At 42.1% G+C, this 26,047-nt stretch overlaps 1 long non-coding RNA gene across 2 annotated transcripts; it reads right to left on the bottom strand.

The window, feature by feature from the left end:
- Positions 1–5,160: 5,160 nt before the first annotated feature.
- Positions 5,161–8,323, bottom strand: LOC128587254 (uncharacterized). Of its 2 annotated transcripts, none has more exons than XR_008380556.1 (3): positions 8,137–8,323; positions 6,954–7,061; positions 5,161–5,737 (listed from the first exon to the last, which is right to left on the bottom strand). It is a non-coding gene; the product is annotated as an uncharacterized LOC128587254 (long non-coding RNA). The 2 variants fall into 2 exon arrangements; XR_008380557.1 differs by having other exon boundaries at positions 6,954–7,057.
- Positions 8,324–26,047: the final 17,724 nt, after the last annotated feature.

Genomic DNA, 26,047 nt, shown 5'->3' with positions numbered 1-26,047 from the left:
CTCAACTCTCATAAACTCTCGCCAACCAGCCTTGTGTGGCAGTGGCGCCAGTCAGGTGGGGGACATTAAAACTAAATCATGAGTGTAGCAGTCATCAATTTAGCCCTTACAGCTTACTAAAGTTCTAATGTGCTGGTCAATCTAGGAAGATCATTTTGTAGAAACTTACTTTATTATGTGGTGTTTTAAATTTTACTATACTCAGGGATCTAGAAGGCCACAGAACCCCCACCCCTGGCAGCTGCCATGTTAGTTAGCACAGTTCTCATCCCTGTATTCCACCTGTTTCCCACTAAGAATAAAAATATTCAACACTTTCAGAATAAAATCAAGATACATCACATTAAAAATAAAAGCATTGGTATTTTAGGACAGTTTAATTGGTTTCATCATTTGTACTTGTACTTGATGAAATGCAACTCAGGTGTTTAAAAATATTTTTAAATCTTCATTCAATGAAATAATTTAATTGCATTTTTGTCTAAAAAATGAAGTCTATCTTGATGAAATACAAAACAGATTTCATTACGTGAAGAAAAGTATGGGTTGGAATAAGTACAACACAGGTGGAGTTAAAAGCAAGCGTCAGACCAGGACAGCATGTTCATGTTGTCTTTAAGGTAGAATTGGCCTGCGTACCAGTAAGGGCTGCTCAGGAGGACAAGGCAAAGACCTACCAGAAAACTGGACAGAGGCCACGAACAAAAACACACAGAGGGCAGACAAATGGTGAGTCAGCGTACTGTGAGACGTCCGATCAGCATGTCTAGTTGTCTGATTTTAATAATGAGAAGAAAAGAAGCACTTATAGGTAGATATTAGGGCAGCAGGAAGTCCTAAGCTGCCCAGTGGATAAGGCTGCAGGGGCCACACCACTGGCCACCTCAGGGACATAGTGGTTCGCCTCTCTTCTGTTGTGTTCGTGGAAATTAGACAGCTTAGCCTTGGAATGCTGTCCCTGAAGCAGTTGAGAATGCAGACCCTGGAGTCAGGAAGGCCTCTTACCAGCCTGCTTCAGTGGCTTTGACTCATCCCATCTTGCAGTAATTTTTGAAATAATGGTGTCTGAGCTCAAAAGGCAGCACTTGCCAAATCATGTGTTTGTGTGAGATGGTCCATCATCGCAACACTCCACATAAATGAACCTGTCATCCGTTACTCTCAGCACCTCTGATTTATGTCATTGAAATTTGTTTCTGAAGAATTTGGAAAGGGTGTAAATTCAGTTCTCCAGACCTACATGGAGATGGAAATGCTGCAAACAGCATTCAGAATCTGTGTGTTCATTGGAAAAGGGTTGCTGCCGGCTCAAGGCCCTGGGCTGAGGACCAGGGGAACTGCATGCCGGGTGGTGGGCTGGACTTGGCCGGAGCTAGATGGGAGATTCAACCGACCATGAGCCGCTCACGGTCTGGAAATACACAAAACACACAGATGTCCGCAGGAGCAGCAGGCCTTACTGTTGTGCTACCTCAGATGCTATTGTGATTCAAGTGGTTTTTTCTTTATCTATTAAATTAAAATGCAAACTAAATTTCAAAGGTATTTTCATACAAATTTTCAAGGTAAAATTAACTACATTTATAGTGAAAGGATTTACCTTTTTATTTTTAATAAAGAACCATATTTATAGAGTTGAAAAATTCAAACTTTTTCCTTTTTCGTCCAGATTCAATTATTTTCCCCACAGATGGAAGACAACTATAAATTTACAGAATGTGTGGGCTTCCCGAGTCTAAAAAAGTTGGGTCATTATTTATATCTTACTGTAAGAAAGACCTTGTCTGGGGAACAGAAAAACAGCCTTAGGCTGTCAAATTTGCTTGATATAATTATTATCTTAAAAAAAGACTAAGGTTTTTTTTCCCTAGCTAAAACATAAATATGAATTTATTATTCCATGCTTTTAGTATCTTGGAGTCCCTGAACATTGTTGATGGTGGGTGGAAAAATTAGGCATTTAAGTATCTCACTGTCCTCAAGCCTGCCAGGCACATGTCACTTCTCTGGGCTCCGGGTCTGGGAACAGAGGCACTAAAAAGCACAACCAAACCCAGTCATGTCACACTTTTTCAGAGATGAATCCCCTTGGCTTTGGAAGTGAACATGAAAGTGATTTGTACACCACACAGTGGTTTCCATGCATTTGTTTATTTTTTTTCCTTTTGTTTCCAAATGAAGGACAGAATAAAATGGGGGAAAAAATACCAGCAAAGGAGGATTCTGGAGTAGAAGACATTTGTTCCTTCTTTCCACGAACATACAACGAGTGTCTGTATGTAGCAGACACAATGCAAAGTGCCTGCAATGCGAAGATCCATCAGGGTGACACAGTTTTTGCCTTCAGAGTCTAGAAGAATCTTCCATGATTCTAGCCAATGATAAGGAATGCCTGATGTCAACTTGGTCATTTTGCCCACTTGGTTGTTTAGGTGTCTGCGGAATCGTCATGCCTGGTACCCACATGGCCTTCCACTTGCCTCTACCCAGAGTTCCCTGTGCCCATCATATGGTCTTCCATTTTCCAGGTTTCTGACCAGCAGTTCAGGCCACTGGTCACGAGCTGCTGTCTATGCCCTGTGGTCATCTCTCTCTGTGCACACAGTGGGCGGCGTGTGCACTGCTCACGGCTCTGTTCACGGGCAGGTTTCCTCTCCACTGCGTTTTCCCGGCCACCCTGAGCCAGGGTGTAGAAAGTCACATCTACTCTTGCCTTGCACCCGCAAACTAAGCTGACCCCCCATATCAGCTAGGGTTTCACATCGTCCTTTTGCTGGTGATATAAGATACTCCATAGATCCACAAGCATAATATGACCACATCATCTCTGGGGAATGTGCTAGTGTGTTTGGGTTGCAGGTGAGATACATTTTATCAAGCAAAACATGCCTGTATCACCTCTTTATCTGAAGACGAACTACAGTGTGGAGAGATGTGCATGTGTACCATTCTGGCAGGGGCAGGCTGTGGCGTGTTCGAAGGTGTCAGTCTGGCTCCCCGGACAATGTTTCCCAGAATTCCCTTCCTGGTACCTTTCCAGTTACAATGGTCTGCAAGAGGCGTTTCTGGTGTGTGAGGTTTGGAGACCGGGAGTGAAGCAGCAATCACTCTGCTGAGAGGACTTGTGTCGCATACACACACTCTAAATTATATTCATATGCACACAGTCACACGCACACACACAGTCACACACATGCACATACATGAACACACTCAGGGGCACACATGCACATGTACACACACAGTCACATCTGCACAGATATGCACACACATGTACGTAGGCACATAGTACACTGTCACATGCTCACACACAATCACACACATGCATATGCAGGAATGTACACACATGGGCACACACATGCACATAGTCACAAGCATACATGCATACACCCAGTCACACACATGCACATACATGAACACACTCAGGCACACACGTCACAACACACATGCACACAGACACAGTCACATCTACACAGACATGCACACACACGAATGCACACTCAGCACACACATGTACATAAGCACATACACAGTGACACGTGCACACATGCAGTCACACTCATGTGCACACACATGCACACACACAGCCACATGTACCCACACAGTCACATGTACACATACATAGTCACACACATGCACACACACTTCATCATGCATGCTCACATGTACACATAGTCTCACATACATGTACAGTTACACATGGGCACACACATGCACACAGTCACACACAGGTGCACACACACGTGCAGTCTTACACACATGCACACAGTAACACACACATGCTCACACACCCGCACACACACACACATAGTCTCACACACCTGCACACACACACACAGTCTCACACATTTGCACATATGCAGATGCTGCTCCTGTGCTGGCAGCTCACTGATGTGGGGCAGCCGCAGGGGCGACAGCTGCTCTTGGGCCCATCCTCCCTGGGCTCATCCCCTTTGTTGACTGGTGTAGTAGTTCCCTGTTGCTGACATAACGAATTTCTACACCTTAGTGGCTTCCAACAGTATAAATTTGTTATTTGGCAGATCTGGATGTGAGAAGCCCAACACGTGTACCACTTGGCTAAAATCGAGGTGCCTAGCTGGCTTCCTCCCTTCCGGGGGCTCTCCTCATGAATCCATTTCCTTTTCTTTTCCAGCTTCTGGAAGCTTCCTGGGTCCCGTGGTAGATGGCTGCTTTCCCCTTTCAAAACCACCAATGTCACCCTTCTCTCTCTGATAAGGACTAGAAAAGATCCTGTTTTTTGGGATGATGTAACAACATTGAGCTTGTCTGGATAGTACAGGATGATCTCTCTGTCTCAAGGTTCCCGCCCTTAATCACATCTACAAAGTCCCCTAACGTGACATACTCCTAGGTTCTGGGGGTGGGATGTAGCCATCTTTGGGGCGTATTATTGTGTCCATTGCCACGTCCTCAATCTTTGCAGAGGTGCTGACCCCAACCTGGCCTTTCCCTCTGGCTTCTTTCCCATCTTCCAAGCCCTTCTCTCCACACAGAAACTTCCATTCATTATTTCCACTCCCACAGCACCCCCACGTCAACCTGCATCTTCCTGTCAAGTCACTGTGCCTCTGGGGCCGGCCTCCTGTGCCTGGGGATGTCTGCTGTTCCTCCCTCTTCACAAAGCAACTGATGGGCTTACAATGCACACGCAGTGGGACAGGATACATCAGTGACACCCAGGGAGGGTTAAACACAAAACACAGACAGAAAAGTAAAGCAAGGGGTAGGTAAGCTGAGTACCTCATGCAAACTCTCTAGAGCATCACAGAATCATGAGCACGGGCTCGCAGATATGGCTGTAAGTCTCGGTGACACTAGAGCAAAGAGCGAAATGGCATCATTCGCTGTTTTTTTTGTTTTTTTTTTTACTTTCAACACATTTTAATCATTTCCTTCATGCGAAGAAAATTATTTTTAATGGGAACAAATGATGTGGCATGCTAGGTACGCCATTTTCTTTCTTTTTTTTTTTTATTGTTGGGGATTCATTGAGGGTACAATAAGCCAGGTTACACTGATTGCAATTGTTAGGCAAAGTCCCTCTTGCAATCATGTCTTGCCCCCATAAAGTGTGACACACACCAAGGCCCCACCCCCTCCCTCCGTCCCTCTTTCTGCTTTTCCTCCCCCCCATAACCTTAATTGTCATTAATTGTCCTCATATCAAAATTGAGTACATAGGATTCATGCCTCTCCATTCTTGTGATGCTTTACTCATTTGCTGATTTTAAAAGCATTTTTGGAAGCAAATACTGTGATTTATTTCATGTAACCCCAAATGATGAAACAGATCGAAGGCAAAGTGCTCCCTGAAATCCCACCCCTCCCCCTTGTTCTCTGGACCACAGAGGAAGATCCCACCTGCATGCCTCACTATCAGACCGTCCTGCTCAGCGCCCTCAGCCAGGTCTCCACTTTGCCTGTTCCTTCTCATCCTTCAGGCGTCTGCCCCGTGGCACCTGCACTCCTGTGTCTCTCGCATGGAGTCACTTTGCCCCGTGGCACCTGTGCTCCTGTGTCCCTTGTGTGAAGTCACCTTGCCTGCGGCTGTGGAGCTGCCGGGCTGCATGTTCAGCTCAGCTGCTCCCACTGAGCAGACTCTCGCAAGTGCGCGTGGAGACCACACCCAGTGGGGACAAACACCTTACAGGTACAGATCAACTGGAAAGGAGTTTCATGAAGTACGTTCCACCATCCTTTCTGACAAGTGTGCCTTTATAATCAAGAAATAAAAACATATAAAGCTATAGTTTTTAAGTCACTGAAAGTCATCAGAATAGAATGCAACTAAATTAAAGATCATTTCTTGTATCTGAGTGTTCCGTTCCTGGATCAGTGTGGATCACATTAGTCATACAGTAACATGTGTAATTTGAAAATGTATATTTACTCTGCACAGTTTATGTTTTCATTTCATATAATTTTAACAAAACTTATATTCTATACACAGTAGTGATCTAAAGGATTAAATGATATAATACCATGTTTAAAGTGTAGTTTTTAAAAGTATATTAAAGAAAATGTAAAAGTTTTTGGAGACTTTACCTCTTTCATGTTTACATGGATGGAGCTAGAACATATTCTTCTTAGTAAAGTGTCTCAAGAGTAGAAGAAAAAGTATCCAATGTACTCACCCTTATTATGAAACTAATGTAGGACCTTCACATGAAAGCTATAACCCAGTTACAACCTAAGAATAGGGAGAAGGGGGAAAGGGAGGGGAGGGAGGGGGGAGGTAGATGGAGGGAGGGGGATTAATGGGATTACACCTGCGGTGCATCTTACAAGGGTATATGTGAATCCTAGTAAATGTGGAATGTAAAGGTCTTAGCAAAATAACTAAGAAAATGCTATGAAAGCTATGTTAACTAGTGTGATGAAAATGTGTCAAATCATCTATGAACCAAGTGTATGGTGCCCCATGATCATACTAATGTACACAGCTATGATTTAATAAAAATAAATAATAAATAAATAAATAAAAATAAAAAATAAAAAAAAGTCAAAATTATTTTTCAGGTATTTCTTCAAGAACTGTCCTTTGTCCCTAGCATCCCAAATTACCTATTCAAATCAAAATGTAAAAAATACAAATTAAAATTGTTAACTCTTTCAGTAAAGAAGTCCTTAAGCTCTATGTCTTTAATTTTGGAAATTTGAATAAAACCTAAGTATATATTTTTATAAAAATGGAGCTACTCTCTGATGTTATTTTTTTATACCATAGTCATGATTATAGTCCATTTATAGGTACCCGACTAGACTCATAAATATACAAATATTACAGCAGTGCCGTCCTCCGGCGCTGGACACAGCCCTCAGGAAAACCACACTGGTTTGTGGCTCTTGGACCATGAAACAAGAAACAAAGGGAAACAAGGGAACTCTCTGTACAACCAGGAAACAACAGGAATAGCCAGGAAATTTACTATGGAAACATCTGTGGTGAGGAAGGTTTTGACAAGCTGCGTCCGTCGGGATGCTCCGGAGGCCCCCGCGGGGAGACTGACAGTGCGCAGCTCTCTCCAGATGTCTTTCTTCCCGTGTGTGTAGAGAGGGACACATGAAGTGGTGATTATACACTTATCTATCTTATGTGAAACGTATTTACATGCAGACTATATGTAAATGTCTGTACAGATGTATATATTCATATACGTAGTCTCCAAATATACTCACACATATGTATTTATATTAATGCCTCCATATATGTATATACTTAGAGAGGGAGATTTGCTTTAAGAGATTAGCTTATGCAATTACTTCAGCTGTTTACTGGCTGGTCTGAAATTCAAGGTCGACTCATGGTATGGAAATTCAGGTGAGAGTTGATGTTTTGTCTCATATTCAAATTCCACAGGACAGCAGGCTGGAAACGGCCATCTTGAGGCAGAATTTTTTCTACTTTGGGAAATCTCATCCATCTTTGCTCATAGGGATGGGACGAGGCCCTCCCATGTCCTGGAGTGCAGTCTGCTTGATTCACAGTCTGCTGGAATGGGACTCACATCTACAAAAGCAAAAACCTGCACAAAAATGTCTAGACTGATGTTTGAACAAACAACTGGGCACCGTGTCACATCAGGTGGACTCTTAAAAGTAACCATCATACTGGTTAAATGATGTCATCAAAATTGATTTGTTTTTTTCCATTATATCAGTTTTATAAAGAATAGAGATTTTTAGGACATGATGTGGCTTATAGGACACATTAATTTACCTTTTGTGGCTGTGATATTTTCAGGGCTGTAGAGGCCTGTTTGGGGACATTCCAGAGACGTGGGGCAGGGGATGGGGGAGTGGGAGGGTCCAGAGTTGAGTGTACACAAAGCAGGCTGGTTAAAGTAGAAAGCAGAGGGTGGGAGAAATACTGCCACGGGGTTCTCAGCTCCTCACTTCTCTTTCTCTGGAGATGGCGTGAGGCAGGTGTTTATGGAAGAATGTCACCAGCCAAACGTGAATTATTAAGTAAAGGCAAGCCGTGTGGATGGGGAGCTGCAGCCAAACGCACTGGGCTTTGCAGGCACGTGGGCTGTTGGCTGCAGTAAGGATGCATCTCAGCCTGTCACTGTCAGGGTTGCAGAAGGGCTCACCACTGACACACCAGCCTACCTGAGCTTCCGTCGGCTGCTCTCAGATCCAACTCTCAGCCCCACAGGGAATGAGTCCCCTGCATGGATAGTATCTTGATCTTGAGCTTTTCGTCAACATCTATAAGCCTTAATTTTCTTGTAGGTAAAATAAGAAAAACAGCAAATATTCTATTTCAGGATGGCTGTAATTTCTTAAGCAGTTATAATTTCTTCAGCTATTATTGCAACTGGGCATTTGGCCCCCTCACTATGCAATGATTAGTTTTATGTGGCAACTTGGCTGGGCTCAGGATGTCCAGATAGCTGGTTAAACATTATTTCTGGGGTGTGTGTGAGGGTGTTTCCTGAAGAGGTCAGTTAATGCTTGAGCCGGTGGACTGAGCAAAGAAGATCGCCTCACCCATGTGTGTGGGCTTCATCCAAATCCATTGAGGACTTGGAAAGAAATAAAAGTCAGAGAAAGGGGAACACACACATTCTCTCTCTCTTCTTGAATGGGGACATCCAGTTTGAACATCAGCAATCCTGGTTTCTGGGCCTGTGGACTTTGGGAACCTCACCAGTGGCCTTCCTGCCCTCCACTCCTTGGGTCTCAGAGCTCAGGATCAAGCCCCTTACCCACCTGGGTCTCCAGCCTCACGATTGTGTGAGCCGGTCCCCAGAGTGAATCTTCTCCTGTGTGGTTACATGTGTACTATCCTCTGGAGAATGCGGACTGGTAACACTTTATCTGACATTCCTCTAAAGAAGTGTGAGCAGAATTGGTGTTACCAGCCACTGTTCACCTGAACAGCCGTTTCCTGCAGGACACGCTGGCCAGGCCCTAACGCGGCTGGATGAGCCTCCACGCCGACATCTGGAGGCTGTTTGTGCACTTCTGAGGTTTATGTCATAGATAAGCTGGGGACTGGACTCCAAGGTCAAGGGCCCAGGGAACGCTGTGCACCCAGTGAATGGTTGACTAACTATAAATTTAGTCTAGAATAAAAATGCTTTGATGATATAACCACTTTAAGATAGGAAGGCATTGGGTAACTTTGTAACCTCAGGGGGGGGATCTGTTTGACTTTTCTACGATGAGTAATGACTTTTACTGTGAGAACGAAGTGCGGCAAAGAGGAAGAGGGGCCGAGCAGCTCTTTGAGGCATGTCCTTGCTGCACTCCGCAATCACTGGCTTTTCTGGAAATAAAAGTGAAACCGGTGCTCTCTCATTGGCTTCTTCGTTGATGGACTCAGGTGACAGGAGGACGGACTAAGAGGAGGTGCAATTCTCATTAACTGGAAATTATTTGTTGATGATTTTTAAAATGGATTGAGGCTCATGGGGTAAATATTTGTAGACTACATAAAATAAACAAAGTGAAACATTATATCAACATCTCTGGTTTCAACCTGCTCTCTCCTTCCTCCCTTAGGTGGGGTTTTTCTAATTGTTTGCAGGAAACATTCAACATTGTAGCAGGATGGAAATGTGTCCAATTTAGAACTTTTCTAAAGGCTTTTGCAAGCAGTATGCATTTGCTGATGTCATTTGTTTCTTCATTCATTCCAGTGTTCAAGCCCTCAGGACACACTCCTGTGTGCAGGCCGGCCCTGCACATGGCTGGAAGCAAGTGCAGAAACAGAAAGGAAGCCAGCCTTCCACGTGCTTACAGCCTCGTGGAGGGACTCACTAAATAAAGAGACACGAGTAATTAAAGATGATGATGAATGCTATTGAGAAATTGAGAAAAAGTGTGAGGAGTTCTAATAGAGTAAAATAGTGGGGTCTGATGCAATTAGAGGAGTTGGAGGGGGCTTTGGGATGTGGGGGAAACATCAAAGACCCCGGGACAGAGGACGAGAGTCCAGACTGGAGGTGGCTGCCCTGGCGGACAGCGGGTGATGAAATGCCAGGCAATTATTCCAATATAGGCAGTTGGGCGCTGTTATTACACGCTCGGCACCTGGTCGGTGCCTGGGATTTAGGGATGTAGATTATTTGAACAGACCCACAGTCGGAATACAAAGGCTACAGTGCATTTTGTCCTGGCCACTGAGCAGCCTTAGTGATGTCCCCACATGGCCTGAGTCACTATCTTCTCATTTCCAAATATTGAATTGATAATACTCTAAAAAAAGGATGTGACAAGGAAAAAAATAATGAATGTGAAATCGAGTGCACAGGACCTGGAACACTGCAGAAGGCCAATCATGTTATATGAACTGGGATTTGGGAGGAGAGATTAGTCATAAACACACTAATTGTGCACTTGAATGCTTGGTCGTGTTTATTATATCAGACACGGAACTCGATGGCAGTTTAAATTAGATTCTTCACAAGTGACTTCTTTTCATTTCCAGGGAACTTTTAGCCTGATGTGTGCTTAATTGTTCCATGAAACTCTAACTTCACCATGTCTTCTTACTCACTGTGTAATGCAGCCGTGGAAATAGAGTTCTCAGTGCTTAGGTGAATGCACGTGCTTGATTTTAAACACCAATTTGAATGGACCTTAAAAATAATTCTAAGAATATATACCACCATCAAGCACTCCGCTTAATTTTATCCCATTTCCACGGTCTGAGGGAGGTTCATAATTTTGTTGCATAGCTGAGAAAAATCAAGGTAAGAGAGAAAAATCACTCAAGATCACACAAGTAATAAGCAGGAGATCTGGGATTTAACCTGGTTTTATATATGAGAGTTAGTTTCAAAGTATAAAGCTGGTAAAACGTCCCCCTAATAAAGACAGACTCTCTGTCGTGCGAGGGTGGCAGGGAAGAGGGAGGGACTTCAGTGAGCTCTCCCCTAATGGGCATAATGGAAGGGGCTCAACTATAATTTGGACTTTACCTAACAAAAGCAAGCAATGTAATCTAACAAAAGCAAGCATTTGTACCCTCATAGTAATCTGAAATTTAAAAAAAAAAAAAAAAGAATCTCTGAGCTAAATGAACAACACACCGCCTGCTGCCTGCTGACACCAGCTTGGCACTTGTCATCTCACAAAGGCTGTGTGCTGTTTGCTGTGACAGGCCTCCTATTTCCTTTTAGAACACGACTTTTAGGCTCATGAAAGTTACCCACGTTTGAATATTTGTGATCTATTTGCTTTGTGTTCAGCATTGGTGATAAAAACCCAAACATACATTTAGGTTCCGCGAAGCAGACATTCCTTTAATTAGGAATTGTTCTGCTGCGTCATATTCGGAAATCGGCCTGTGAGTTCACATAGCCTTGTTTATTTTAATAAGCATTGCCCTTAAGGGTGTAGTTGCTTTAAATTATTCAGAAGTGGGGACCAAATCTTTGCTTAATGAAATGCTCTGGAATAGTTGAGTGATCAGGACTCATTGGAATACAGTTAGGTACCCACAAAGCAGAAGGGATTTAGGAAGCAAGTGGGAGCAACATCGCCTGGAGATTGTTTGCCTGGCCCTTCTCAACCAGAAGAAAACTCTCTGGTTCCGAAATCTCAGATAGTCAAAAAAGTTCCAGATTAGGTTAGAAGTTTCCAGCCTACAGCAGTGCCAGGTAAACACGAGAGTGCTTATCTATCCTCCACGTGATGGCTGGCGCTTCAAATTTTAATAATCACAGGGACTCGTGCAGTTTCCCTACAGGTCCACCCCCTTCCTGGGTAGTGCTCAGTCTCTCTGAGAGAAAAACAAGTTTCAAAGGTGCTAAAAGAAAATACTAAGTAGATCAGCATGGACATTTCATATCGTAAACATCATCTTTGTAGATTCCAGCTCATCAAATCCACAGAGCGTTCATACTTAACTCTGGGGGCAAAACATTCTGTAAGCAAGTGAGACTGTTTTTAAAAACAACCTTTGAATGGGTGTGAAGTTACGTTTCATACGCTACCCTATGTGTTCTTCCCATGAGCATGAATAACGTTTTCCTGTTTATGAAAATAAGGACCCCCGTACTCATCTGGTATAACTTGGGATACAAACCCAAACTAAGCCAGAGAGTTGGGTTTTTGAAACAGCTGACGTCTCTTTCCAGGGCTCTATCCCAGATTCTGTGGTTATTGCATAGAAATTTTGTAAATCATTATTAAATATTTTCCTGACTTCTTAAACTGATTGTTCTGCTTTGAAGAAAGCTATTTCCACTTTCCTCCTATGACGTCTCTGTGATCTTGGATTGATGTCTTGTTCTTCTTATGGCGGGAACATTGTGTATTTGTTGAACCATTACTGAGACATACCAAAAAAAAATAAAAAAAGACTTTATTAACAGCAACTTTCTTTGTCATTTACAGTATTCCAGTAAGTTTGTATGAAGCTGTTTGCAAATACATGATCTACTGGGCCATCTGTCCTGTTATCTTCTACCAGTAAATTATTAAATCAAAGATAAAAGTAAGCTTCTCTCCATTGCTTTCTTCTTTTTTACATGCCAGAGCTTTCTTGTCAATGAAAGATTGCTCAGAAGCCTTTCACAGTATTACCGCTGTGATTGCCCTATTTCTCTTCAATCCCACAGGCTGTTTCTCTCACACAGCACATGATGCTGTTGGCTGGTGCAGTGTAATGATGTAAGGGCATCACTCAGCAATAGGACAATTTTCATAGGATGTGTCTTTTATCATATTTAAAGTCACGATGATTATGTAAAGACCGTTTTGCAAATATTACGCTCTGCAATTTTTTCTAAGACTTTCTCACGTGGTTTACTTTCAACAGAATTTGAAGCCAAAACAGCATTAAAAAACAACTTTTTAATGGTGACAGCAAGTCAGAATTTCCAGTAAAGAAATTGCACGTAATTATTAATTATTTTCAAGTCTCTCTTGAGCTCTTGGTCAATACTGGTCAACCCTAGAGCATGCCCGGTTTTCATCAGTGAGGCTCAATGAGAAACAGGAAAATAGAAATATTTCCAGATGTCAGCTCTGTTGCTTGGGGCCAGTTCTGCTGTGTTCACCCAATACCGAGTCTTATTCCTCTTGGACAAGCTTCTGTTTCTGAGAAGCTCTTTCTCTGCAGATGAAACGTGATGAAATGGATATTTCTGCAAACGACAGATATGTGGGAGGCAACCTTCATCTCTGCTTTAGAATGATGCGTATTTTAGTCCCTAAACTTTGACGGATGGCTTATTAGCAAAAGAAAACATATCGACATATTCTTTCATTTTTAATTTTAGGTTAAAATGAGGGTACAGAAGATTAGGTTACATTGCCTGCATTTGTCAGGTAAAGTCCAAGTTGTAGTTGTACCCTACCCTGAGACATACTCTCAGTTTCCTTAAACTGGTACATGAGATGTGTTTGGGGGACATTTGAATGGTTGGTACTCTTGAAGTCCTCCACAAATAGTCCATGCACAGAGACAAAGACACTCAAAATGCACAACATTACTTAAGATTAAAAAAAAAAAGGATCATTAGCATCTAAAGCCATGCATTAGTTTGAATTGCTTATGCCAAGTTTTACTCAGTTAAAACATTTTCCTAAAAATTTGTATAAACATTACTTTCAAATTAGGAAATAAAAGAAGTAAACATGGTTGTGGCCATCTCTACTGAAAGCACGTGGGGATATTCTCGTGTGCCCATTTTTCAGACAAGAAGTTGCAGTGGCTTGTGTGATTCAGAATCTAAAGTTTATTCAGAAACTTGCTCTTTGCAGCAGGATGGCATCTCAGAGCCTGAATGGGTCCACATAGGATGCAACGTTTTGCGTGGGTTTCCCTTTAGGAGCCGGTCAGATTTCTCTCCTACGGCTGCTATGATAGGTAATTCGTGATTCTGTATTTGCCTTTTAAGTAGCTTCTTCCTTTTTCACCCAGGGCCGCCTCCCACCTTCCTCCTGTCTCTACCCCTTCCCTGTGGTGCCTCCTGCTGTGCTGGTTGAACCCAGAGTGTCCTTTTTTCCTTCCCGCTCTGCAAAGGTCCTAAGAGTTAAGACTGGAATGTATCATTTTGGGGCCACCATTTGCTCCCCACAATGGCAGATTTTGATATAATGTGAGGTCACATGTTCCTAGTGAGAGCTCTGCTGGCCACGTGTGTTGATGCTGCCCTGTTCACTCAGAGGCTGACCATTTGCTGCAGAGTGGACATTCTTGTGCCATCCATCGTCAACACTGGGGACCCCTTTCTGGGACAGGCACCTTCTGCCTTTCTGGGACATGGCTGCTAACCCTGTCCTGCAGGAACCTCTAGATCCTCTGCTGACAGGTCTGGCATTGGCTTTCCCTGCCATGCCAGGGCTCCCTGCGACCTCCTCACCCCTTCCCACCTTCCTCCCTGTGGACACATCTGTTCCTGCCCTGGCTACATTACTCAGGCATATATTTCCAGTTTTCAGCACCTGTAGGTCGCAGGGTCAGACTCCCATAATAAACACAATACTAACTTGATTATTACCCTTATTTTCCAGACAATGATACTCTTAATAGAGCCGACTCTCAGTACCTGTGTGGTACTACTCCTGCCCCTATGTCCACCCAGCACTGCTGCCTCCCCCGTCCTCTCTCCCGGGAGTGGGGTTTCTATCTGAATTGTTCACTTATGTATCCCAAATGCTTGGAACCCAGTGTATGGTATATGTTAACAAATATAAGTAACCTAAATGGTTTTATTTAGCTGGGGCCTTCTGAACTGGACCTTAATCTCAAAGGGACTCTCTAAGTGGTGATTTTAGACATCGAGTCAGGCTTGGGTGGAGGCAGGAGGGGTAACTGTGGAAATGGGCCGTGTGCGTGTACTGCAGTGCCCACCAAACCTCAGCAGAGCCCTGGCTAGGGCACTGTGGTTGGCAACAAAGAAAAGAATTCGTTATGAAATAACTGGTTTACTTGGATAATTGTTTTTCTAGGCTCTTAGGGACTATTTTATATTTTAGACTAATCTATGCCATCTTTCAATTTCTGTGAAAAGTATCAATGAAAGTATACCCTCCCTCCGAAACTCTGAGAAATGTTTTCCTGACACTGGGCTGGGAATGTAGATTCTGAGGCTTATCAGGTGAAATCCAGCTCTGATGGTGATCTCACTTTTATGTCTCCCTGAATGAGAGCAGCTCTCACTGAGGGATGACCAAAGGCATGATCTATTGGCCCAGATCTCTGAGGATTTCAGGGATGTCACAATATATTAAAAATGATCACCTAAAGTAGCAAAATGAGAAACAACGATTTGTATTTAAGAAAAAATTCCTTAAATGTAAAGGGAACCAAAAATTTACTTACAATTTTTTGGAAATTTCTGATTGTCTCCTTTTCCTGACAAGCTCCTTATCACAACATTTTTGATGGGAAAGATGTGTATAAAATGGCTGTCTTACCAGCTTCTACTATCTGTTATTATCAAGTTAATTCTTCTAGAATATCAGTAATTCTTCCCCAGTTGTTCAGATGGGCGCCACGCCTACTGAGATGCTCCATCCTGTAGGTGAAGTGTGGATGTGAACTATCCCTTGGCAAAGGGGAAAGCATCAGGAATTTCTACCAATATGCAGTCACATGGTCATAAGACAGTGTGCAATCCAGAAAGTTGGAGAATTGATGATTATAATTCTTGGGCTTCTAAAGTTTTTGGGAAATCTCTTCTTTCGAACTTGCCTTGTACCTGGTCTTCCTGGAGCACCATGTTTGGGGGCATAAGAGGTTGCTAATAAGTCTCTATATTTTCTTCCAGCATAAATTTTCCAACCTTCCTTAGTCTGCTGCTCTCACAGTGCTTACCATGTGCCAAGCACAGCTTTGAGCATTTTACATGGAAAACCTCACTTTAAGTAATCCCCAAGAACTACCACCACTTAATACATGAAGCCTGAGCCTTCACAATTTGTTAGTCAAAACAACTCTAAAGAACACATATGGGGCTCTCATGTGAATGGAGCTCAGAGGAAGCAGAGGAGGCTTCGTCACGTGGTTGTGTTTTCACCTGCACAGCCTGTGAGTTGTCTCCTCCAGAGAGATGTCACGTGTTGCTCTAACTATTGTTTGCATACCATGAGAAAAAGTGACAGAAATGTAAATGTTTTTGACTATGCAGGCCATTTTAGAAATTGCACTAACTATTTATTGATTTGTTAATACCAATCATTTAAAAGAGAGATTCTGCTCTTCATTGAAGGAGCTATTTCAAGAATAGAATTAGCAGTCATGGTAGTAACAGTGGAATGATGGAATTTATACCTCCAGTCCAAAAATCAACTGGAAATAAAACTCAAGAGGAGGGTATGGGTCTTCTCATGTGAAGATGTTCCCTGAGCTGGGGCCACAGACAGGTTGTCAGGTCTAGTTTTCTGCCCAATGCCCTCCATTCTTCTATTCTGGGGAGGAAAGGCAATCTTGGCTGCCTGCCCAGCAGGAGATGTAAATTCCCCTGGTAATGGGCAGAAGAGGCTGCGTCAAGGCAAGACCTGTGGTAAACCAAGATCCTATGCTTGTCCCAGGTCACTTTTTTTAAAAGATCATGAGGATAAGCATAAGCTATTGGTTCATAGAAGGGAATGAAGAAATTGGTGGTGAGAGCCTCAGCCTCCAATTAACAGGATGAGTGAGACCCTGCAAACAAGAACCCAATCAAGAATGAGGAGCCAGGGCCAGGACACAGAAACACAATTCCTTGCCCCTGGAAACTTTCCCTCATTAAACATGGAGACAACTTTGAGTCTAAAAGGTGTAGCATAAAGAAGTTCAAATGCACAATTGCGCATCCTAAGCTTTTGTCCACCACCCTGTGTCTCCAGTGGCGTGGGGCATCCTTCCTGTAGGTGATGCCGTTCTGCACACATTTTTATTCTTTCCAATCTCATGGATGATGTACTTCATGTATCTGGCATAATGAAGAGGGAAATTGGGCCCTTTTTAATTAGAGGAAAAGCAGAAAGGATTTAATTGAGAATATGATAGCCAAGGATTGTCATCTTTGCTGCTTACGAGCCATAATTGCCTGTCTCTGGGACCACCTGCTGCTGGTGGCGCACGATGCAATTAGATGCTGTTCTGCTGCTAACTAGAGACAGAAACCACCTTCAGAAACAAGCTAACTTTCCTTCCTAAGAATCCCTTCTTAATGAATCCGTTTTTCCTTTTAAATTTCTCTCACTATATTCTTTACCATCTTACTGCTTTTAAGTTGGTTTATTTCCTCATCTTTCTTTAAATATAAGTAGGGTGTAGTCTAATTAGGATTCATGATGCTGCTGCATTTACTTGAATCACACATTCACTTTCTTGTTTCACAGAACGTTTCAGGATGCTCTTTACGGGCCAGGATTGAGGGCGGAAATGGACAGGCGAGACGCAGAAGCAGAGAACCCAGTCATCACAGGGCAGGGTCTGGATGCTGCAGTGAAGGGCATGGCTGGTGAACTGAGGGTCCAGAGAACAGTGTAAGGGCAGGCAGTGCATGCCCAATGCAACAGACCTGGAGGAAAGTGGGGTTCACTGGCAGAGTGGCTGGGGAATAGTCCTTCAGTACAAAGAGATATAAAAGTCTGGGGCTAAGGCAGGAAGGAGGAGAGGGTGAGCCTTATTCAGGAGGTGTGGGTAGGGCTGTGTAGCTAAACAAGCTGCACCTGTCTAGGGTGGTGGCAGTGAGTGAGGAGAGATCGGGGAGACCCTCATTGTAGCTGGAAGGTCGCACTAAGTGAATGGACACAGTGGCATCCCACAGAAGAACTTGGTGAAGATTTTGTTTTGATGAAATCCCATTGGCACCAATATGGAAGGTGGAGTAGAGTTAAGGCGGGGTGGAGGCTAGACAACATGAAAGGGACCAGGGAAGGCCACAGAGCCACATGCAGGAGACAAATCAGTCTTGAACGTGGTGGGATCCTCAGGGCAGCAGAGAAGGCAGTGGTTGGCAGGGGAGAGTTTGCTGTTGGGAGAGGATTGGCTGGGGGCCCAGAGAGGAGGAGGGGATGAGTTCCAGACTCCCAGGTATTGGTGGGAATAGACCAGATTTGTGTCAAGAGAAATCCTTAGGGAAGGAGGGTTAGGGGAAAGGAAAATTCTGTTTGGCAGAAGAGACTTGGGATGACTAGAAAGAGTCAAAGGGCTGGACGTTTAAGGGAGGTTCCAGGCAGCAATCAACAGCGCAGGGCCTGGAGAAGTTTCATGGGAGGCGGCCACCACCAGCAAGGGGGAGTGCTGCTGAGACAGCACCCGTGAGATGGCTGGGGAGCATTCCATGGAGACGTGCAGCGGGAAGGCCTGCTGTGCCCCCCGGTGCTGCCGCCGAGAGTGGGAACCATCTTCCAGAGAACAAGACACCCCTTGCTATGAATATCAGCGTTCAAAAGATCACAATATTTTTGGTTTTGGAAATGAACCTCGTCATAGGGGGAAAGAATACCTCATGAACAGAAGCAAGCACCTAAGTTGCTGGCCCTGTGCTGTGACACCACGTGTGCAGAGCTTCATCTGTTCATAAAGAAGCTATTTTTGATTAATCATGCTATGTAAAATTATCATTGGTGTTAATAAATTGATCCAGAACTTAGGCATAGTTTCAGTGATTTTCTCAATTCTCTCAAAAATGAGAGCATTTCCACTAAATTTTGGATTTCACTGGGTCCATAGTTTGGTCCATAAAGTCTATACATATTTTCCAGTCTTCATTAGGTAGATTCATCTTTGAGTTATGTTGATAATGAAAAAAGTAACTAACACTTGTTTTTAAGCTATGCAGATTTCTTAGATATTGACAAGAAAAAAATATAAAACCAGACAAAAGAAACAGATTCTTGCCAAAGTTTCCCTTCAGAGGAAGGCAGAGTTCATGATGTCAATGCAAATAAATCAACTTCCTGTCAAGGCTTTGACTTTTTTTTTGAGCTAAAATCAGGTAGACTGTTAGAATGCTGCACAGAAGTATTAGGATACGTACACATGCTTTTACATGCCTTGTTGGGTTATCCTACAGTAATTTAATATTTTTTTGATTATAAAAGTCACATTCATTAAAGAAAAAGTAGAAAATTTGTAGGACTATCTAAACACCAAAGCAGTCATAATCTCGCCACTAAAGCCAACGGCAATGTATACACAGACTTTCAACACTTCAGCTCTGACCATGTTTAGAGTTTTGTGTTCTGCTTTATTTTCTCTTTGCATAAAACATTTCCAACAAGCTGGAGAACATGACACACTGGCCTCTGATCTCTGTGCTGTGATACGCTGGACATGCCCCCAGGGCCAAACCGTCCTCCTGGGTCAGGAACACTCCAAAGTATTCTGGACACACATATTTAAGAAAAATTTTAAATTATTTCCTTAAAACTGTATTAACATATAGTTTTTAAAAGGATTTGAAATTTTCAATTGAATTATAAAATCTAACCAAGTTGTGGGTTAATTTTACTTTCGGTCATACAGTGAAAGGAAGAGCATGCTGATGACCCCGTCTGCGGCTTAACAGAGATAAGTCAAAGAGTATTTGACTCTTTCAGAAAACAAGAGATCTCACTTTATAGTTAATAATCAGGACACATGAAATGGGAGCAAAACAGAGTTGCAGGCTTTGGGGTTACTGGTTGTGCTCCCCAGGATGTATTTAACAATAAGAATTTGAGGTCTTTCTGTTCCTAATTCAGAAAGACACCTGTCACATCACCAACAGGGCAGTGTTATACATTTTAGCATATGGCTCCACATTGGTCAAGAAAAGGAAAACTGAAATTCTATGTGTGCTCTCAGTTTTCTTGGTTTATCAGAACCAGAATGTCAGAGAACAGTGTTAACTTTTCTCAGCCATAGGGAAAATGGAACATTTTTGCTTTCCTATTTTTCCAAGATTTCTTTCCCTGGTACCTAGGATGTCTTGGCTTTCAAGGACATGTACTGGCATTTTATTATTTATCCTCAGGAGAGTTTCAAGTTCTGAAAAAAAATTTCAGCTACCATGTGTTCTTAAAAGAAAAATTTCTACATTGAAGGGTATGGAATCTGTTTAAGGCTTTTAAACAGATGACTGACAAGGTCAAATTATCTACAAGAATAGTTATATCGATATATATATATATATATATTTTAGAGACAGTCTCACTTTGTGGCCCTTGGTAGAGTGCTGTGACATCACAGCTCACAGCAGCCTCCAGTTCTTGGGCTTAAGCGATCCTCTTGCCTCAGCCTCCCAAGTAGCTGGGACTACGGCGCCCACGACAATGCCTGGCTACTTTTTTGTTGCAGTTTGGCCGAGGCTGGGTTTGAACCCCTCACCCTGGGCATCTGGGGCGGGTGCCCTACTCACTCAGCCACAGGCGCTGTCTTATCAAGTTATATTTTTACCAGCAGTGTGTCTCTTTTCATTGCGTCTTTGGATTTTAAAAAATCTTTTAAACATCTGTATTCGTTTCTAGCACAATAATGCTGCATATTTCTGAAAACACATCAGTTTTATCTGGAGTGATGTATAGAAGTAGAGAAAAACATTTTAGTGGAAATACTAACTTCTATTTGACTTTAAAAGACACTGGATAGTTGCTCCCAGATTAGATTTTGCCCAGGTCACTGCGAGAGTTGGTTTCTTTGAGCAGAAACAAGATGTGAAAGTGGGTAGAGTTATTGTGGAAAGAAAAAATCCAACACAAAAACTTTGCATCATAAATCAGCCAGGGAAAAAGCCCCAAGGTCATGGCTTTCACAGTGAAGCCCTTGATAACAGCAGATCTGCGGAACTCCCCCTCTCTGCATGCCTCAGCCCCTCAGCCATTGTCACCACTCAGATACTGCCCAGAAAGTGGCCCATCACTCACGGCTGGCACAATTGCAGAAGTCAACGTGACTGACGTGCACTCCCTTTGTGATGAGGGCAGATTGGACAGCTCTGCCATCACTAGACAAGGTATGGTGGGGCAGCCGACAGGCTGCCCACCACTCCTGACAGCCTCTGCCATCCTGCCAAGACTAATATTTGACAATGTCCAAATAGAATGTGGAAAAAGTAAACTAGGCTCCCAGAAGGCATTATAAATCTCCCACTCTTTGACCTCTGAGATCTACTTTACTGCTAATAGACGTCAACAGGAGAAAATACATGTTCTGAAGGAGAGCCCAGCAATGCATTTAAATAAATTTAAATGAAAAAATAGCAACATAATTCAGGAGAACTGGATGGCTGTCTCTCTCTCTGCTGTGTTGCTGCTTTGCTCTAGCTGTCCATTGGGTCTTCAAGGGAGACATTACGAAATCAGAATCTGTACCAAACCTTAATCTTTGTTTAAAAAAGAAGGAAAGAAAGTGAGTATGTTTGCAGGAAATGTGCTCACTGGAAAAGTTACATAATTGTCTGTGTTATATTATTCTTCCCAAGTCTATCAGGAAAAAAGTGTTACAAAAGGGGGAAAAAAAATAACCTTTCCCAAAAAGAATATTTAAATGTTAACAGGTATGGCACTATAATGGTTATTCATGTGAAGTAATTTTAAGGGCTGAATAGTTGAAGTATTATTGGGACTAAATTTTAGTGCATTGGCTTTAAGACACATACCCACCAAACAATAAAACTGGTAATTAACAGTTGTAATAATAATGCCAACGATGAACTTGGCTTTTGTTAACATCTTTAAAGCCAAAGGTAACTGGCAGGAAGAAATGAAAGATTATATTACTATTGTTATTATTATTATTGGCAATGATGATACTTTGGGATGGTTAAAGAACTTAGCACAGAAGAAAAAGAAAAGACTTGAGTGCTGTGATGATGGAAACGGTTTTGTTCACCATCATAACAATAGTTTCTATCCAGAGTACTGCTGGGATCTGGTGGGTACAGTAAAGATTTAGTGGAAAAATGATGAAATGAATGAATGAATGAATGACTAGGTAGTACCTGGGAAAAGAAAGGACAATAGTAAAAATTAAATCTTCAAAATCTACACTTGAAGAATGACACTCAAGAGGTAGGGTCAACCCGGGATGGCCTGTGAAGCGCTGTGGGCTGGATGCTGTAATTCATCGTGATGAGTCTTGGCCCACCTGTAATATTTTTCTGTCCCAGTAGAGAAACAGGACAACATATAATACATACACCAAACAGATAGTTACATATATCCCAACTGTATAAGATAAAGAATATTATGTTAAGTAATTTAAGAATACGGGGTGGATATAAAGCTTGTGTGCAATTTATTATGTTAAACTATTTTAAATTACACACAAACTTTATGTCTACCCTGTAGATACAAATTATGGCAAGCAAAAAATATAAATATTCATAAATACTTGAATCAGTTACCAATTAAATATGGACAAAATATATAATTAAACATAAATTAAAATACATAATTAAATATAAATATATAGTCACCCAGAAAGCACAGAAATCTTCTCCCGATTTTTTTTTGTGTCAGACGAACTCTGGTCACAAACATTAAGCACTCTGTTTAGTATTGTGTTTATCAACTTAACTTTTGGAGTGCTGACCCACAGAAACAGTCCCTAAAATAACCAAGTTAACTGAATGACAAAACCATGGAAGCAAAATCTGCTCACTCCTCTCAGTTAAACAGAAGAACCAACAGTAGTGGCTAGCTCAGTGATTTGGTTTTATCCACTTTGGAATTCAAGTTACCGAGAAACTCTTTTTAGACACAGAATAGTTTAGAAGTGTCAGTCTTGTTATTTTCTTTTCTAGACAATAAGGGGGGCCTATTTCAACTGGGGCCTAAACGGTCCTACCCATCCTTAGGCTACATGAGGCCAGTTTGTGCACCCTCCGACCAGACAAGACGTCCCCAGGTGTCCCTGCAGTGAATAACACCCCTCTCTTGAAACGAAGCAGAAAAGTGAATGTCCCAAAATGTTTACTTTCCCCAAGACCACAGTATTGTCTATCTCAAAAGGAAACTAACATGCACAGTTCTGAGTCTTCTGATCTTTCTCCTTTGGAGGTTCTATTGCCTTCATTGTCAGAAAAACGTCATTGAACAACGTAATAGGAACTGATTTATTTCTAACTTGATTTTTGTACCTGGAGAAAAGGCTTGATCTGACTTTGTGTCCTCACCTCCCTCTCCCAAGTGCACCCTATTAATACAGAATTCTGGGGACAATTTGACAATCTTTCAATTACACATATTCCCTAGAACTGACAGCTCAAATCATTACCTTTACAAATATGAATTTTAAGGCTGACAGTGGGGTTCTCAGAACTTTACCTGGAGTGTCCTTTGGTTATTTCTTTAATGATTTTGATGCAGATGTACCTGAAAATGTTTCAAGAAATAATTTTAAGTGCATTTTAATTCTCAAAAAATATTTTATGTCCAGTTTCATTGGAACTTGCCAAAACAGAATAAGCAATTTTATAAATAATAACTAACATAACGTGTACCGTCTTTGAGGTTTGCAACCTAGCCTATTGGCGTTTACAATTTAATAGGCTTGACAGAATCCTAAACTGTGACTAGATTTGTAAGGTTCAATTCTATTTTTAAACCAAAGAGAAAAACAAGGTTTTCTTAAAGAGAAAAAAAAAATCTCCCTTAAGCACTGACAGTAACTTTCCACGTCTTGCTAATCAAAATTTATGGCTGAGTCCAACTGCCTTGCAGTAGAAAAAGAATTCAAACAACAAAGGAGAAAAGGTTCAGAGCTGGCCCTTATTTATGAGTTTGCAGGAAGCAGAAGTCCGTCCCCCCTGGATGCTAATGTCTGTGGTTTTAACTGAGAATGCAGATGACCAGCCTGAAGAAGGATGCTGGAGTTTATCAGAGTCAGCCTCAAATGCTTGGGAACCTTTTCCAGCAGTAGGTCTTACAGACAAAATTCCTACCACAGGCCAGGGAGACCGCTTTCCTTAAGTTTTAGAACTGGTCAGAAAAAATTGCCATGTCCTGTTCAAAACTCAAGAGGTGGGTAAATCAGTAAACACATTAGTGCTGTGCTGGACAGCCTTGAAAATCAAACAACAAAAACCAGGGACTATTTAGTCTTGGTGGGACAATTCTTCACTGCTGTGAATGCCAGTTACCTTGGGTAGCAACCTCAGAACTTGTAAGACCCTTCCCGTATTTAGGAAGTTTGATCTGTTGTCATTTACAAGATATGTAACATAATTTCCTTCCAGCCAAAGTCTTTAACAAAACTTTGCCAAGACTTTTATGTCATCATGATGGATAAAGAAGCACGGCACACAGTGGAATACCATTTGACCTTTAAAGCAAATTCTGTCAACTGTGACGAGGATGGACCTATAGGATATTATGCTAAGAAAAATACACCAGGCACAGACACTGTGTGAGCTCAGTCATGTATGGACTCCGCAGGAGCTGAACTCACAGAAATTGAGAGTAGAAGGGTAGTTGCCAGAGCTTGGGGGGACAGGGGTGGATGGAGCAAGGGCATGAGTTGATCAGAGGGTGCAAAATTTCTGTTAGGAGGAATAAGCCTTAGTTATATATTGCACAGAATGGTATATAATAAATAGTAATGAAGTGGATACTTCAAAATTGCTAAAAGAGTAGGTCTGAAATGTTTACACCACAAAAATGATAAGTATGTGAGGTGATGAATTTATTAATTATCTTGACTTAATCATTCCACAATGCAAACATTTATAAAAAATCACATTGTTCCCCAGAAATATATAATGTATATAATAATTATTTATCAATTAATAAAAAAAAGAAATGACAAGTTATTTTCAAGGATCAGAGGAGAAGTGTAGCATCCTCTGTTGTAAGACACTAGAACTGGGTGGCGCCTGTGGCTCAAAGGAGTAGGGCGCCGGTCCCATATGCCAGAGGTGGCGGGTTCAAACCCAGCCCCAACCAAAAAATACAAAAATAAAAATAAATAAATAAATAAATAAGACACTAGAGTTACCCAGTGATCAAGGATTGTCCCAGATGTGCTTGGGCCACAGGGCCAGGGTGACAGGTTACTGTTCTCCTTATAGAAACTCTTCTGTTAACATCACATGTATGAGTAGGCCACATATCACAGAACTATCTCACATGCTGGGCCTTACTGTAGTGACTTGGGGACTGCGAGGGACAGATAAGCAGAGACAGACAGAGAGTCACGCCCTGAGCTGGAGCTGTGGTGGGTGTCACTTGTCAGGGAGGCTCGGCTATCCTACCCAGAGTCACGCCCTGAGCTGGAGCTGTGGTGGGTGTCATTTGTCAGCGAGGCTCGGCTATCCTACCCAGAGTCACGCCCTGAGCTGGAGCTGTGATGTCACTTGTCAGCGAGGCTCGGCTATCCTACCCAGAGTCACGCCCTGAGCTGGATCTGTGATGTCACTTGTCAGCGAGGCTCAGCTACCCTACCCAGAGTCACGCCCTGAGCTGGAGCTGTGATGTCACTTGTCAGGGAGGCTCGGCTATTGTGCCCAGTTGTTTGGTCAAACACTAGACCAGTGAATTTTAATTTATGAATGTCATTTGTTCTGTTTATACTACATGCTCATTGTAGAAAATTGGAAAAGCGTAGAAAAATACATCACAAATTACCTAGGAGCTCGTAGTAATAAAAACCCAGTTTTTAAATTTTAAAGGTCATAATGAATATACTGATTGTTGTGAAGAGAGTTAACAGAGGACAAAGGTACAGGTCCTTGATGAGGCTTCCTTTTGATCTCTGTAAAACATACTTATTCCACTCAATAAAATACTTTTTGATGATGTCTGTGCTCCTGTCTCTGTTATAATTGTTGCAGTTTCTTCTAAGAAAATAATTTACAATAATTATCCTGGACTTTTTTATTTTTTGGTTAAAAATTTCTTTAGCTTTTATTTTATTTTTTTAAATTTCTTTAGCTTTTAATTGTTATCAGGTGAATTTTAAAATGTGTATTTATCATTTTAATTCTATAATAAAAGTCTAGTTGGTCTGTGTGTTCTCTGGAGTTCAGAAATACAAAAATTTACCAATCAGAAAAATGCTTAGCTGTCCCTTTCCGTCTTGGGTGATGTGCGTCTTCCAACTCTGCTACTTGCTTCATCATAATGTACATTTTCTTATTCTATC

Source organism: Nycticebus coucang, chromosome 1 (genome assembly GCF_027406575.1).
Source record: "Nycticebus coucang isolate mNycCou1 chromosome 1, mNycCou1.pri, whole genome shotgun sequence".
In the NCBI taxonomy this organism is placed as follows: Eukaryota; Metazoa; Chordata; class Mammalia; order Primates; family Lorisidae; genus Nycticebus; species Nycticebus coucang.
Note: the sequence above shows the minus strand (reverse complement) of the source record. Positions and strands in the feature narration are given on the sequence as shown.